This window comes from Pogona vitticeps, chromosome 3, assembly GCF_051106095.1.
Source record: "Pogona vitticeps strain Pit_001003342236 chromosome 3, PviZW2.1, whole genome shotgun sequence".
Classification (NCBI taxonomy): Eukaryota; Metazoa; Chordata; class Lepidosauria; order Squamata; family Agamidae; genus Pogona; species Pogona vitticeps.
Window position 1 is genome coordinate 250,897,090 of NC_135785.1, and position 15,996 is coordinate 250,913,085.

Below are 15,996 nucleotides of genomic sequence, written 5' to 3' on the forward strand. Positions count from 1 at the left end.
GAATCCAGGCCTATCCAAGCACTCTAACCATGATATCACACTGCCCTCTGAAAAACTGGCATCGCAGAGATTAACAGCCTCTTCTTCTTCATGAGGGCTCCAATAGTAAGACCTTTGAGTTTGTTTAGCAAAAGTAAGTCAATAACATAGGGTAAGACATCATTGGGCAGAGCTGAAATGGCTGATTTTGAGAATTAATTGATTAATGTTAAACCTAAAAATTGGAAGATGAATCTACTGCTCTTAACATTTAAACCTGAAGTTATTTAATCTGCTGCATTTTCATTCATTAGTTTAATTATTTCTGAAATAAGCAGTGGAATTTACGGAGGGCAGCAGGTGGATTGCCATAACTGACCCCTGATGAGATGCTTTTTTGTAGTTCTTCAGGAGTATTCTCTTGGTTACCATAAAATTGCCCTCCTCAAGCTGGCTTTTTGTTTTTTTAGATGAAGCATGTATACTATAATGTAATTCTGAGCTAAGGCTGATGGGATCAAACGTCTCTCAAACCTGTCAGATTGAGGAAGGCTGTCTGCCCTAAACACAGGACTTTGTTTCCTTTCCCTCAGATATAGGAACAGCAGTACACTAACAAGAACAACACAGCTTCTACAATTCTCCCGAGATATTCAGTATATTATCCACATAGCACATACAGTACTGGTTTTGATTTGCAGCAAAATAACACAAGATATTTCAATAAAGTTAGTCGTGTTGAGTCTTCTTAGAAGGCAAAAAGCCTATTCTGCAAAGATAGTTGTGTTTAGGAGAAGAGCCACACACATAATCCCAGCTTCACCTTCCACTTGGAGTCAGAGGGTTGTTTTGTTAAGTTAAAACTTCTAAAAGCACTGCTTAAACCGTATTATGTATGGGAGACTTGATCAGCAGTACATAGTTATGCAATATTCCCTTGGTGGTGTATGTGTGACAAGAAATTGGTCACTGTGACCTGAATAGACATGCAAAAAAGTTACACTGGGAGTTGAAGAGGACTTTCTGAAGACTGTACTTAGCACAATCGTTGCAGTAGTGCTGTATTAAAGATGTCTGTGTTAAAGTGGTCAAAGAATTGTTGTCTGGGTGCAGTGGTTTTCAAGCTTGGAAAGAAACAATTCAGATGTATTTCCTAATGCTTAGCCGCTCAGAGTGGTACAGATGTATCAGATGAGCGGGATATAAATCAAATAAATAAATAAATAAATAAATAAATAAATTCTGTTAATTGTAGTCCAAAAGCCCCCAGGAAACCAAGTTTGGGAAGCACTGGTTCTAATAAAGTGTCACATTTCTGGGGGTTTTAACAGGCAAAAGTCCAATAAGCCAGTCCAATATCAGAAGCCCACTAGATGCAAAACAGATACCAAAATGCCAGAGCCAAAACACAAACTGTAGTCAGAAGTCAGAGTCCAAAGCCAAGGGTCCAGAAAACAAGGTCTAAGATGAGCAGGAGCATGGATGCAAGCTAGGGTGTTGACTTGTTGCTTCCACAAGCTTGCAAGCATCTGGGTGCAGATTTTATAGCAGCAGCAGCCATCTAAACACCTCATCCTGCTAATACTCAGGGGTGGTTGACCTGATGTTCCTATGGGAAGCATTAATGTGGGCTTCGGATCTTCATGTCATGAGTCCTTGCCGAAGCTTATCCCTCACTCTGGCTACTGGGGAGGAGAATCTGGTGGTGATTCAGCTGTCTGCAATTCTGATTGTCTAGCATTCTCTTCAGCTATAATTAACCCCTTAGATTCCAGATCTTCCTTGGCTGAACTCATGGCATAGAGTCAGTTTTCTTTTGGAGGTAAACTATCAGAGGAAAAAGATTAATTTGAAATGTGGTGCTGTAGAAATGCTTACCATGAACCGCCAGAAAGAAAACCAAGTGAGTACTAAATTAAATCAAGCCTGATCTCTCACTGGAAGCTAGAATGACTGAACTGAAGCCCATCATGCATACCATGAGAAAGTATGTGGATATATCTTGAAATTACAAGACTTACTGAAAATGAAAATAATGTTGACAAAGCTGAAGGCAGCAGGCAAAGAGGAAGACTGAATACAAGATGTCTGGACCTAATCAAGGAAGCCACCGCATTGGGTTTACAAGCCCCAAGTGGGGCTACTAATCATAAAATGTTTTGGAGGCCATTGATTCATACAGTCACCGGAAGTCAAAGTTGACTCCATGACATATAAGAACAGGACAAACAGATGTCCTTTACCACATAGGAGAGCTATACTTCTAAATGCAAGCTGAGTCCGTAGATTGATCAAAAGTATGGTTGTCAAAAGCCAAATGTGGTTTAGATTAAACCTTCAGTCTCGAGAGACTATGGTAGCGTGCTCTGTATGGAGGACTTGGAACAGTGTATAGTGTGGCTGAAAAGGCCAATTCGAGAGTGACAATCCCTTCCACACTGAAGACAAATACAATCTGTAAACTGTCTAGCTCCCTGATTTTGCTGCTTTCATGACTGCCTCCTTGCCTCAGCCTGCTGGACATGGGTCTCTTTAAATCGGGAGAGGCCATGATGCACTGCCTGCCTCCAGGCTGAACTGTCAGATGTCAAGGTTTCCCATCTGTTGAGGTCCATTCCTAAGGCCTTCAGATACCACTTGCAGATGTCCTTGTATCACAGCTGTGGTCTCCCTCTGGGGCGCTTTCCCTGCACTAATTCTCCATACAGGAGATCTTTTGGAATCCAGCCATCAGCCATTCTTACAACATGCAAAAGCCAAGAGTTGTTAATAACCTTCCAAAGGGAAATAGTCTCTACAGGCTCGGGAGCATGAAACCTTGGGACAGTTCTTTCTCCAGCCTACCTCCCACTGAAGGATTCTGAGAGTTAACATCTAAAAGAAGAACTTCCCCCAGCTCAGGGAGGCATACTGAGGGCTGCGATCTCGCTGCCTTCCACACATTGCTGAGCACATTGATGTGTGATTTACCTGTGAGCTCCGACTGATCTATTGTCACCAGACAGGGAGCCTTGTCATTAGGGCACGCAAGAGATTCATGGCGCATCCAGATGATGTCCTGCCTGTCTCAGGCATGTATTTCATCCAAGTTGCTGAATCACTTTCCCATTAAGGGAAGCCTGCCTGTGCATGCTGAAAAATGCAAATATCTAAGTTCTATTAAAGGAGGATGAAAGAGCACCCGGTAAGCCAAGGCATGATAAATATCTTCTACACTTTCCTTGCCACCATATTTTGATGCCACAAACAAGACACCCCTTAAAGATAAGTAATTATCACCACACCTCCTCTGCTACATTACCCACAGAAATGACTCTGCGGAAGATTAATGCTTCCCTCATCCGCCATAAAGTCCTGGTTTCCAATTTTTGATACAATTAAGGAACTCTGTAAAACACATTTATGATCTTTTCGCTCTGTCTGAGAAACAATTATTGCAATGTTTGTATATACAACCACATATCCATTTTCCTTGTTATTAAATTCTGGCTTAAACTGTGTGTTAATGAGTTATGGCCTCATCTGGATACAGCAGAGTTCTAGTTTCATTTCTTGCATGGAATGGAGAGCCCATAAAGTATGTTGTACTTTAAAGAGAAAAAACACTTCTTAATCTCTTTTTTCCCCTTGCCACAATTTATCACTAATCCAAACCTGCCTCTATTACAGATAGGGTGCTGAAAACGAGTGATGTTGCAGAAGCTCTAGGAAAGTTACTTTTTTTGGACTACAACGGGCAGAATTTCCCAGGTAACATTCTGGCAGGTATAGAGAGTACAAAGAAAATAAGTGACACATTTCCAAAACTTAGTGATTTGTTTTTCCACTGCAAAACCCAGATTCACCCAGATCTTGGAAAAGTTACTTTTTATGATCAAAAAAGTGACTTTTTCCAAAAATCTGCATGTTATTATCTCTGCATACATTCTTTATCTCTGTTTGTCTCTGTCATAGATTCTCCAATGGTTATATACCTGAAGAACTGCAAGCAGAGCCATGTTATTGATTCACCCGAACACTGGGCATAACATTATCCCTCTCTCTTAATGCCCATGTGTTCAATGTAGGTATCTGAAAAAGGAAGCCCATGCACAACCAGTGTTTGTACATGAATGAGCAAGATTGCCAGTTTAGAGACAGGACATGTATCACCCAACTGGTTCATGTCACTTTGGTCTTTGACCAGACAGGTGTTCAGTGCTTGCCAGCCCCACAACTTCCAATGGACACCCACTCAGAGGCAGCACCTGGGGGAGATGGGGCAGGGAAGTCGAGGCACTGTGTCTGAGTGTGTACCTACTGGATGAGGCAGGTCTCGGTAAGTGTTCATTCCAAAAAATGAACCAGTCTGAATCACTGATTTGGTGGTTCATGCCCATCTCTAAGTGCCATGTGGGGTGTGCACACATTAAGAGCATAAGAAAGGGCTTTGAAGATCAGATGAAAGAATCCATCATCCTGTCTCCTTAGAAGTCAAACAGATCCCTGAGGAAAGCCAACAAGCAGTATGATTTTGATGGGACACAATAAAACCCATCATTAAAAAGGTAGTTTACTCTGGAATGTCCCACAGTTCAAGCAGAAAGCTATTGAATTCAGGTAGCTGTTGAACTTACTTTGAGAAAACAGATCCAGGATGAGTCAGCTAGAGTTGTAGGCTTCGGTATGCATAAGATGCAAGACCTACATGTCTTCTGCTGCATTTGTCTTTGGGGGAGAGAGTGCCATTCCAGATGTTGTATGACAATACATGTGTGTGTGATCCACCATATTGCTTTCTACCTTTCCTCTCTGTATTGCCTTTCCTGGTTCTGAAATTAATTGTTCTGCAGCCGCAAGACTTAACAATTTAGTCAATGGTGTTTCATAAGGACAAGGACGTTTCATTTCTAAGATAAAGTACATACTCTCTTTTGTCTTGCTGGGTTTTTCCTTCTTTTTCTCCACTTATAATTATGATACAGGAATGTCATGTTTAAAACAATAAAATCTGTGGAGTGTTGATGCACCTCTTGGTTAACCAGGAACTCTTTGTTTCACTATGAGATTGTCACACAAGAGCACAAACACCTCTGATTTCTCCATATTTATACATTTGTTCAAAGGGAGTGTATATTCCTGCCATTAGCAACGGATCTCCCTTTGGAGATCCATTATCCTAGGCAGCACATAGAGCCAATCCCATTCTGTGACAAAGTCCAGTCGTTGTGCATATCTGTCTCTGCAAAGACTCTCCAAAGGGGTTTTACAGCAGCCTTACCTATCTCCAATTTCCCCTGGGCTTACTTTTGCTTGGCTGTTCTGAAACATGGTCAATACAAGCCTGTCTTTCTGTTCTCCCCCTCCCACATTAAAAAAAATAAATTAGAATTATGCTCAGGTCAACAAAGTTATATCCATGCAGCTGGATTAAGGCAGCAATTAGGGCCTGCTCAAAAGATCCCTTGTGGCTCCGAGTATCAGCACTAGAGCCCATTTGCCAGCTTTGCAGCTATTGTTAATGGCAGGCCACTCACTCAAATCGGCTCTTTAACTTCTCTAGTTAGACTCAAGGTTGGGATTTTTACCGTCCTATCATTTCCAGTTATCGTTTACTGATGCGCTGGTTGAGGGAGTGAGTGTGGTTTTATGTTAAAACTCATTTATTAAAGGCAGGGCCAGAAAAGAATTTATAGACCACATAAATACACACACAGCCCTAACAAATGGCAAACATTTGCTTAATGGAGGGGAAACAGTGGCCATAAATTAGGCAAACCCGAGTAAGGGTTAGAAAGCTAACTAGATCAATAGCATAATTTATTCCAAGCACAGAAAATAGAAGGTCTGGATGAAGGATGTAGAAATTCCGTGCACATATTTAAAATTGTCATCTTACTCCATTGTCATACGTATTTAGAGATAGGAAGGCAGCAGTAAAGGAATGCAGTATCAGGACTAAAGACATCCATACCCAAATCTGGACTAGTTATAAGGACTGTTTACCAGCCCCGAGTCATTGATGTCAGTTGCTAGAAGGCTGTGTCCCATTCCACAGCCTGCAGGATGTGTCTCATCATCTGAATCCAGATCTCAATACCTACCAGAAGGAGCTGCAGCTTTAGGCAATCTTAGGCCAACCCACTCAGGGAGAGCCATTTGCCACCTTCTCTCTTTCAAGTCTAAAGACATTTATCCTTTAGGCAGTGGCAGATGTTAACTCCAGTTTCAGAGGTGTTATAAATCCACACCAGGTTTTGATGTGTGCTTTTCATGAGCTATCCAAGGTTATGAACCTATTTTGGTAAGTGTGTCTAGCATCTTGAACAGCTCTCATACAGGAAGACTGAAATATGGAGTGGATTCACAGCACTTCTGAAACTGGAGTCACCAGTTGCCACTGCTTCTTGGGATCTGAATGTCACCTCACCTACATAACTGGACCTTACTTTGACCTGATTGGCTTCAGTCTTTATTCTTGTTCTTATATGCTCTGAAGTCACCTCCAACTTGTAGCAACCCTATGAATGAGAGATCTTCAAAATGTCCTGTCCTCGATAGCCCTGCTTAGTGCTTGTAAACTCAAGCCTGTGTCTTCTTTCAAAGAGTCAGCCCGTCTCATATTTGGTCTTCCTCTTTTCCTGCTGCCTTCTACCTTTCCCATCATTACTGTCTTTTCCAGAGCATTCTGTCTTCTCATGATGCGCCCAAAGTAGGACAGCCTGAGTTTCAACATTTTTGCCTCCAGAGATAGTTCAGGCTTGATTTTATCTACTATCCACTTGTTTGTCTTTCTGGCAGTCCAAGGTGTTCACAAAGCTCTCCTCCAGCACATTTCAAATAAATCATTTTCTTTTCTGTCAGCTTTCTTAACCGTACAGCTTTCACACATGGAGATCAGAAATACAACAGTATGGATGATCTTGGTCTCCAGTGACACATCCTTACACTCGATTGTCTTTTCTAATTCCTTCATTGCTGCCCTTCTGAGTCTCAGTCTTCTTCTGATATCTTAGCTGCAGTCTCCATTTGGATTGTTGATTGAACCATTGTATGCAAAATCTGTTTCAATTTCTTCATTGTCAACTCTAAAGTTGTGTAGTTCTGTAGTCATGATCCTTTTCTTATTTACGTTCAACTGCTTCAAGTCTTTCTGTCACCCTAAATCATAGAAGCAACCATGAAATTTGAAGGAGCCTATAAAGCCATAGAGTGCAACCCCCTGCTCAATTCAGGAATACAAATCAAAGGATATCTTCCCAATGTCATGCTCTCCTTTTTGTTACTACCCATTACAGCTACATCCCACCTTTTCTGCAATAAGTGCAAAGCAGTGTACATGATTCTCCTTTTCCCCACATCATTCTCCTGTGAAGTGAATTAGGCTGAGAAAGAATAGAGTGGTCTTAACCGACCAGATAGGCGAGATAATAATAATAATAATAATAATAATAATAATAATAATAATAATAATAATAATAATAATAATAATAATAATAATAATAATAATAATAATAATAATAATAATAATAATAATAATAATAATAATAATAATAATAATAATAATAATAATAATAATAATAGCTGTCTCTAGGTCAGCTGAAGAGTTTCATGTTTCACTAGGAAATAGACCATGGTCTTAGTGGAGACTTGGTTTCTTCCTTCCTTTGTAAGGAGTGATGGAACAGGATAATTTGGGGCATAAAGAGTAGCTTCTCTGCTATCTAAGCTAAGGCAGAAAGTTGAGCTCCTGCTTTTAATGTTAAGCCTAGCTGATGGGAAAGCCTTATACTGCCCTCCAGCCACAGGTCATGATTATTGTTGTTTAGTCGTGTCCGACTATTCGTGACCCCATGGACCAGAGCACACCAGGCCCTCCCGTCTTCCACTGCCTTCCAGAATTGTGTCAAATTCATGTTGGCTGCTTCGATGACACTGTCCAAGCATCTCATCCAACCAGGTCATGATAGGATAGCTCTAATCTGTTCTTGTTGTGTCTGAGGAGGGCTCCAAAGGTTGTATGTTGGAATTCGTCCCTGTAGGCATGCCTAGAAGATGGCATTTTGATTGGTTTTGCTAGCCGTGTATTATTGAGATGTATGGACCTTTTTCTTTAAAAAGTTCCCTTGTTATGGTCAGATCAATTTCTGCTAAGGTTTAAACTCTCCTCAGGTGTTCTAGTTCCAACCTTTTCCAAAAAATGTGGCAGAGAAAAGTGAGAGCATCATTCTTTGCAAGTCAAGTAACCTGTGTCAGGTATGAAGAAGAGGGAAACAGCCTTGCTGATCACTAGTAGAACAGCAAGGCTACCTGGGGGTTGCTGCAATTCTGCAGAGAAAGTGTAGTCTTGCTAGCCATTAGAATCCATACAGGGAGCCTCTCACTGCAGCCTTATAGTGATCAACAGTGAAAAGCTTTCTTTTAAAAACTCCAAATAAATGTTAATGAATCTTCATCATACCATTCCATTCTGGGAGTACTGTTACTTGTTGAATTTGGCCAGAGCAGTTGGCCACAGACTTCGTTAAGTTCATTTTCTTATACAAACTTGCCTAATTCACATATTCTACCATCACTAGGGAAAGTTAGTTTGCCGTTGTTGTTGTTGTTGTTGTTGTTGTTGTTGTTGTTGTTGTTGTTGTTGTTGTTGTTGTTGTTGTTGTTGTAAAATGTAGGTGGAAAACAAAACTATACAGTAAGTCTATTTCTAGCAACCATCCACACACTGTTGCCGATCTTGGAAAAGCTGCTTTTAAAGATGATAAATCCCAGATTATTCCGGGAGCTGCACTTTTGGTGGTTTCGGCCGGACCTCCCACAAGGAGGTGGGAAAGGGCACGGAATGATGAGCGTTCAGAAGGATTCGCCCCAATGGGTCTCAGTAATCATGAAGAGAGCTGCAAATGGCCCTCAGGTTTTAGGCTGTGAGATGTACATCAGAGAACTCAGAATAGGAATTGCCGCACTGCCAATGCCGAGCGAACCATAGCTCAGGTTGTCACATTTTCAGATGATATAGGAGACAGCTTTCCTCATCAAGGAAAATATTGTCCCAGGCCAGTATTTTCCAGGGAGCTCTGTGGTTCCATAAATAAAACCTATAAATAAAATGAACCTGATGGAGAAGCAGAGGGCTGTTAATGTGCTGGTCTCCCAATCTGTGTTTATCCCAAGAGAGAGTCCTGGTTTTTTCCCCCTGTCTTTAGTTAGAAGAAAAAGCATTTCAAAAAGTTACTTTTTTGATTACTCAAAGGAGTTCTGTGACTTGTAGCCCCCCCCCAAAAAAATAAAATTTTTGCAAGCTCTAACAGCAACTTTGCCAGAGTCTTCTAGACTGGCTTTGGGACATTCTTCTGTTCGGCAAAATATGGGCCAGAAAGCCATTTCTACCATTTTACAATCAGAGATGGCTTCAAGGTATGCTGGCTAGATAGCTCGATGGCTTAGCTATCTGGCTGTGGGACCAGGCGTTGGGAGTTCAATTCCCCACTATCCAGCGAGAAGATCCAGCCTGTGTAGCCTTGGATAAGCTGCACAGTTCCAGGGGGACCCCCCCCCCCAGAAAAAAGAGATGATGAATCACTTCTGAGTATTCTCTGCATGGCAAACCCTGAATAGAGTTGCCATAAGCCAGAATTGACTTGATAGCACAGAATTATTATTCCTTAAGATTATTTATATGTAGTGATATAATGAACTCACTTGTTTTGAGTTCATTGCTTGTTTTACTGATTGACTACATATTTATATCCCACTTGTTCTTCAAGGAGCTCAGCACTGTCTATATAGATCCCTTCCTTTAATTTTATCCTCACAACAAACCTGTGAGGTAAGTTAAAAGACAGAGAGAGCAAGCTAAAGGTCTTCAGGTACCTAGTGAGCTTCATGGATGAAAGGGAATTTGAACCTCATCCAAAATTATAGCCTCTGCACATACGGTTCTCAACTTATGGCCCTCCAGATGTTCTGCACATCTCAGTAGCCCAGGAAGTATGGCCATTGGTCGGGGACTCTGGGCAGTGAAGTGCAAACTATCTGGAAAATCAGTACTTCAGTGGGCATGAAGTACAATAAATAAGAATGAAAAACTACTAGCATAGTTTTTCACCACATATATTGCAAATGGGCCTGAATTCTCCCTAATGAATAATTGCAATATCAGTGCCAAACACAGGAACTGAAATCCTGTTCAGCTTGGTGTAACGTGAAGGCATACCAAAAGAAGTGTGCCAGGCCTTACACCCAGGCAACAAGCATTACACAATCAAGTGCACAGTTCTTGTCATGCTTGCACAATTGGCTCCATAATTCAGGACAGAACACAGTTCACATTGCAGTTGTGCAATCAGTTGCCCAGTTCACATCAGGACTGTTGCACAACATACCTGCAGAAATGTCTCGTGGATACTATTTCTGCCCTGCTGCAATTTTTTCCCTACCACTCCTGCAGTTTTGCATTAAGCACACATAGTTGTGCAACAGGATTTCAGCCTGTCCTGAAAGAGGGAACTCATTAGGTGACATTGGGCTCTCTCACAAGATGTAAATGGACCTGATAAATAAAAACACTGATGTGTATTAGCCCCCTACTATTCTGGAATAAGGGCAAACGGGTTGTGATCCAACCCATCCTGTGCCTTTTTGGAAATATTCCACCAAATCCTCATGGATACACATGGAGGTATTTCTGCATATCAAGAGCTCTGTTAAAAAAGAAAAAAAGCATTCCCATAAATGGCTTGAAGTGGGGTGTGAGTTATTCAATATCATCAAAACCATTTCTGGCAGAACAACATGTCCATCTCCAGGCTGGAGAGAATGCACACGCACACACATGCACAAAGAGGCAGCTATTATGAATTTTGACCACAACACCACTGCACGGGTGGCCCCTAACATGGGGGCTTTAGGACCCTCCAATGTCCTGAAGTGACATTCTGCCTTAACCACAAGAATGCAGCCCCTTCCTTCTAAGGTCCTGATATTTCCAGTTTGCTTTTCTACATTATGACTCTCACCACGCCATTTTTTATTTTAACCAGTCAACCCCACCAATGCCAGATATAACATGAGGGATCTGTTTTGGGCTGCTGCCCCACCTATGAGTGCCCCTGACTCTTTGCCCTGCTCTACGGTCACCTTGATTTGGTAAGCGCTCCTGTCGAGGCTCTGGTTGACAGCTGGTCCATCGCTGCCACTAGGGCTATAGACATGATCGCACCTAAATGCCCTCTCCGGCTCAGAGCTCGGCCTGCGCCCTGGTTTAACCAGGAGCTCCGAGTGATGAAGCGACATAGGAGAAGGCTAGAGCATAGGTGGAGGAAGAACCCGACGGATTACAATTGGATAGCTGTCAAGGTCGCAACTAACCCTTACCTGACTAAGGTAAAGGTTGCATGTAGATCATTCTTCACTAACCGGATAAGCGAAGCGTCCAACCAGCAGGCGGAGTTATTCCGTATAGTGCGTGACGTATCTGGAACTGGTTCAGGTGATAGGCCTCCCCCTAGTTTTTCCCCTGACCAGTTTGCAGCCTTTTTTAAATCTAAAGTGCAGGCCATCCGCCAGGAGCTCTCTCCATTTTTAAAAACAGTGAGTCGAGCAGAGATGTCCAGCGCTCCGTCTTACCCGGTGACTTTCGATTCTTTTCAGCCTGTAACGCCTGATTCTGTCTCCAGGGTGCTTGACTGCTGTTGAGCCACCACCTCCTCCTTGGACCCTTGCCCGGCCTAGCTAATCAAAGCAGCCAGGCCGATAACAACAGAATGGGCCACAGTAATAATAAATGACTCTTTCCTTGAGGGTAGATTTCCATCCGCCCTCAAGGAGACACTCATTAGGCCCATAAGAAAGAAACCTAGTTTGGCGGCGGATGAAATTGGCAATTATAGGCCCGTCGTCAATGTTTCTTTCATGAGCAAAGTGGTCGAGAGAGTGGTGGCCAATCAGCTCCAGGCTCACCTCGACGAAACAGATGCCCTGGATCCATTTCAGTCGGGCTTCAGGCCGCGCCACAGTACTGAGACGGCATTGGTCGCCCTGTACGATGACCTGTTGAGGGAGGCCGACAGGGGCAAAATCTCCCTGCTGGTCCTCCTCGACATCTCAGTGGCCTTTGATACCGTCGACCACGGTATCCTCCTGGGGAGGCTCTCTGAGTTGGGAATTGGTGGCTCGGCACTTGCCTGGCTCCATTCATTCTTGGGGACTGTCCCCAGAGAGTTCAGCTTGGGGAGAGCGTCTCGGCCCCGTGGAGTCTCAATTGTGGGGTTCCACAGGGGTTGATTATCTCCCCAATGCTGTTTAACATCTATATGAGGCCGCTGGGCGGGGTCATTAGGGGATGTGGGGCTTCGTGCCATCAATATGCCGATGACACCCACCTCTACATCTCCTTTTCACCAACTTCAGGTGATGCTGTCCTTTCCCTTCAGCGTTGCCTGGGGGCCGTACTGCAATGGATGCAGGAGAACGGGCTGAGGCTGAACCCGGATAAGATGGAAGTTCTGAGGGTGGGTGGCTCTCTCACATTTGGGGGGACCACCTTGGCCACAAAGAGTGGGGTCCGCACCCTCGGCATATATTTGGACCCGACGCTCACCATGGAAACTCAGGTGGCGTCGGTAGTCTGCACCGCATTTTTCCATCTTTGGCGGATTGCCCGGCTGCGACCCTATCTCGACATGGGGGCACTCACTACCTTGGGGCATGCGCTCGTAATCTCAAGATTAGAACACTGTAATACGCTCTACGTGGGGCTGCCTTTGAGGCTGACACGGAAACTTTAGGTGGTGCAGAATGCGGCGGCCAGGCTCCTTACAGGAGTGAGAAAATATCAACACATCTCTCCAACGCTGGCCGTATTGCATTGGCTGCCCATCTGTTTCCATGTCAACTTCAAAGTTTTAATGCTTACTTATAAGGCCCTAAACGGTTTAGGACCTCGATATTTGGCAGAACGCCTCCTCCCACCAAGGTCTACCCGGATCACCCGCGCGAGTCTGGAGGTGAGGCTGAGGAGCCTGACGCCAAGAGAGGCCCAGAAGAAGACACGAAACCGGGCCTTCTCAGTGGTGGCTCCTTGCCTCTGGAACAATCTCCCTCCGGCGATTCGCACGGCCTCCATGCTGGGCACCTTTAAAACCCAATTAAAAACATGGCTGTTTATTCAGGCCTTCCCTCCAGCCAACTCTTGATTTTTTCTTACTTTTCCTTTTTATTTTTACTGCTGTTCTTGTTTGATTATTATGTATTTGTCTATGTTTTATTATTTGATTTTATATTTGGAAGCCGCCTAGAGTGGTCCGGTGGGCCAGATAGGCGGGGTATAAATTAAATAAATAAATAAATAAAATAAATAAATAAATAAGCATTTCAGAATTTGGCAAAATAGGTAAAGGTAAAGGTTCCCCTTGACAATTTTTGTCCAGTCGTGTTCGACTCTAGGGGGCGGTGCTCATCCCCGTTTCCAAGCCATAGAGCCAGCGTTTTTGTCGGAAGACAATCTTCTGTGGTCACATGGCCAGTGCAACTTAGACACGGAATGCTGTTACCTTCCCACCGAGGTGGTCCCTATTTATCTACTTGCATTTGCATGCTTTCAAACTGCTAGGTTGGCGGGAGCTGGGACAAAGCGACAGGCGCTCACTCTGTTGCGTGGATTCGATCTTACGACTGCTTGGTCTTCTGATCCTGCAGCACAGGCTTCTGCGGTTTAGCCCGCAGCGCCACCACGTCCCTTACTTACTTAGAAGTACTTATTTACTTTGTTTTAAAGTAAAACAAAGAGAAGTAAAATAGATAAACAAACCACTGGCATTGTGCTGCCATGCTGGGCGAAGGGAGGAGGTGGGTGGGAAAGGTGAGACATTCTGGGGGGGGAGGAATACATAGAAGTAAAATAAATAAATAAATCACTGGCATTGTCCCACAGACCTGAGTGGGGGCACCACATTGCCTGCCTCATTAGCATAGCTCTGCCCCATATCTGTGCCACCCCTGGCCTGCATTCAGTTCTTCATCACAAAGTAGCTAGACTAAGAAGCATCTTCTTTCTTGCCGTACCCTGCCCTCTTAACATCATTCTTCTGTTTTCATAGACACCACATAAATCCAAACAAAATATAGATGAAAGATACATTTTGCATAATCTCCACCTCGTCTGGTAATCAAATGCAAATTGTGCTGCCTGGGAAAAATTCAGATTTGCCAAATTTATTAAGTCCTAGAGCCTTAATTCAAGATGAGCATTGGGATGATAGCTCCGTTCGCACCTGAATAAATAACAACCACTTCTTCTGAACGAGGCTGACTCTTCAGCTCAATTTCCTATGATTTGATATCAGCAGTTCTGAAAAGTCACCAAGCAGAGCACGTCAGCCTGCCACTTCATAACCACCAAGATAAATTGTCGTAAATGGTGACTTTTTATTTTATTTTAATGCCAACTTTAGCTGAGATGGGTTTCCTTTGCCCTCCCCACCCCGGAATAAAAACACAAGACAAGTATTATGGGTTAAAACACGGGCCACATTTTACACATCATAATTCAAAGTTGCCATCCTTTGGCAAAGAGGGGCCTGCCGTAGTGCGGGATCAGGTTAATCACAGAGGTCTCAAAGTACCCCTTAATCAACAAATGGGCGAGTCCCCAGCCCCAATTTCTTGTGGTCTTAAAGACAGTGAGAACCCAGCCGGCCACAATTTGACCACCCCCGGACCTCAAGCCAGCTTCTACTTGTTGACTGTTGGTCCGATTGTGGCCCAGTGCATCTTTCCCCCCCAAGCACTGTAATCACACGATCCGCAGCACTGGGAGGTCCGATGCGCTGTTAGCATACCTGAGTTTACAACGGGACTCACCAGAAAAAAAAACTGTTTTATCCACACTCCCCACCAGTATGACCAAATTTCCACCTCATAAAATGCCAGCGCCCAATTCCAGTATGGGATAGGCGAAAAAATCCCCACATCCAAGAGCCAATCAGGACGCGGGTAAAAAATTCCTATCCGGCCCCAAATGTGACCAGAAAACTCACACTAGAATATAGGGCAGGTGGGTGGGTGCCAGAAAAGGAAGAGGGCGGGGGGGGAAACGTCCCTTAAATAATCTAACACTCCCCCTCTCGTCCAACTGCTCTTGTGAGACCTCAAGCAGATGGGCTGGTGGTGTTGCTGGGCTGAGCAAAGGGAGGGGGTGGGTGGGAAAGGTATTTTTAAAGGGGAAAATTACATGGTCAATATCTGAAAGTTTGGTGAAATTACTTATTGGACTATGTGTCCCAGAATCCTTCAGTCACTTTCCATGCTGAGTAAAGTCCTTTTATTTTTGACTCTAAATATTATTTGCATCACACTGAAATGCCACTTAAACGGGAATGGGGGGGGGGTCAGGGAGAAACTGCTTTGATGATACTTGTAGGCACTAGACTCCCTACTAAAAGTGACTAGGATGGGCCACTTTCTCTTATCCATCTTCTAACAGTAATGATTGGAATCCTATGTGGAATCACATAAGGTTTGTTTAACTTGTTCTGGCTAATGGTGGCTAACTGATGAAGTCCCAGGGCATATCTCAGTTGAATAATTGACCAGCCACATGACCAAGACACACCCTGGCACCTTGTCAATTAGCCACAATCAGCCATTGCAAATTACATAAATCTTACATGAACATCAAGAGGATTCTGGCGATGTGCCATCAAGTTTACAAAGTACTCAAAAGTGGTTCACAAGTCCCTCCTCCTAGTGATGCTCTAATACCAGGCAGCCTATCCTAGGACATACAGGTGGCAGGGCACATAACCCCATCAACCACACATGATCCAGATGATCTTGGTTGGCCCCTCTCATGTGAAACACAATGATGGAAAAGGGATAAGCAGCATGATGAATAGCTGAATAAATTACTTGCTGAAATCCTGTTGGCACAACTACATATCCTAGAAAGCCAATGTTGTCATCATCAGGGATTGGTTTCTGGAAATCCTTGACCCCTGACTCTGCAACGAGGTGCTCCAAACAACTGAACAGCTCCTT